Below are 1,685 nucleotides of genomic sequence, written 5' to 3' on the forward strand. Positions count from 1 at the left end.
ATCACTACAAACTGAGATACCTTAAGATACCACACGGCTACATAACACTAGGGGAAAGTTGCAAAATTAGGGTGCACCGAATTTATTGGCTGAACATTGGTATTGGCTGGGCATCGACTCCGACGTGGTTGGCATTCACCAAATTTATGATTGTTGGATAGTGGAAGAAATAATAATTTCCATTTTCGGCACTTGACAGTGGAGGGGCCCTGTTCTCTGCATCCCACATGTTCGGATGAGAAGAGGAAATAGACTTGGCTGCGACAGGCAGGAGATTGCTATATCTTTGTAAGATTTCCATTTTGTTCCCTGGCACAAAAGCATGAATGAATTAAACAACAACAAAACACACAACAACAACAACAACAAAAAAACAATTGGCTTTGGGGATGATCGGCCAAATTGTTATTTCTAAACATTCCGGTGTCGGCCCAGAATTTTAGCATGTTTGGGCATCTCATTAAAATATATGTTTTGGTCTTTTGTTGCAATTTGGATTAACTGACCTTTCAAATAAATATATTCTCACACTGTGCTATCCTTATGTAAAATTAATACAATTTGATAAATGAAAATATATATTCACAACTCAGTGCTTAAGAAAAACAGTATGTAGTTCTTGATGAGCAGCGAGGTAGCCGCTTGTGATCCTGAAGCTACGTTTGCAACCAAAATCAATTTTTCTGAACGGCAATTCAGAAAGTGCCCGATTGAATTTGTATAGCGCCCAAATCACAACAGAAGTTATTCTCAAGACACTTCTCTCAAAAATAAAGCATTAGAGCAAGTCTAGACCACACTCCTTATAATAACTAATAATTAAATAACTAATATTTTGGGTTCTGACAACAAACAATGCATGGAAACACACCCAGCTTTGTTTGTGTCTGCAGCATGAGCATGATAGGGAGATTAAAATGAGTAGGAATAAAGTAGAAAAGCATAAAATACAACATGGATAAGGTTTGTTCTCTGCAGAATATCACCATGTCTCTTCTAACAAGAAACTCACACAGGCTGTTATAATTATGCACAGATGTGACGACTAGAATGGATTTAATTGATGCACTTTGGTTTGTGTTAAATCTGCTGAAACATGACAATCAGCAGCAGGTTGAAGGGCTCTAGATTTCACTTCACTGTGCAACATTATTGTAAGTCAGACTTCACTACGGACAAATGCATCCGTGGCACTGAGCAACGAACACCGTCAAGTGTCAAAAGGTGGCATTGGACTTCTGGTCAGATTCATATTTGTGTTTACTACCAGATATATCAGATATAGAAAGCCAATTTTACACTGGCTTTTTGCTTCTTTTGTTAAATGAAAAAGGAAGGTTTGTAGAAAGATCATTACCCTTATAAGTAAGCTATTTAAAAATATATAATATTGGTGTCAGTATGGAAATAAAGCTATCTTATTGGCAATGGTATTAAAAAATGTAAACAATTCTCAGCCCAAACTGTAAATAGTTTGATGACCATCTTTATGTTCCTGGGTTTACTATTCAAGAGCAATATCTGTTGCTTGTGAATTCATGTAAATGTATAGCAGTGAGGGTTTATATAAATCATATAGAGATGTACGCATTATTCTGGGTCACTGTATTAATCAGGGTAGACAGACTCCAGACACTGCTTCCCCTCCCTCTGCATCTTCCCCTCTGTTTGTACTGTCAGGCTCT

General features: G+C 37.2%; 1 protein-coding gene across 1 annotated transcript in view; it reads right to left on the reverse strand.

Moving 5' to 3' along the window:
- LOC118332064 (neuronal migration protein doublecortin-like) overlaps nt 1–1,685 on the reverse strand; it is a gene marked incomplete in the record, with an annotated part of 26,731 nt that overhangs the window by 5,014 nt on the left and 20,032 nt on the right.

The sequence above is a fragment of the Morone saxatilis genome, unplaced genomic scaffold, assembly GCF_004916995.1.
Source record: "Morone saxatilis isolate NCDOM2014 unplaced genomic scaffold, NCSU_SB_2.0 Contig20, whole genome shotgun sequence".
NCBI lineage: Eukaryota > Metazoa > Chordata > Actinopteri > Moronidae > Morone > Morone saxatilis.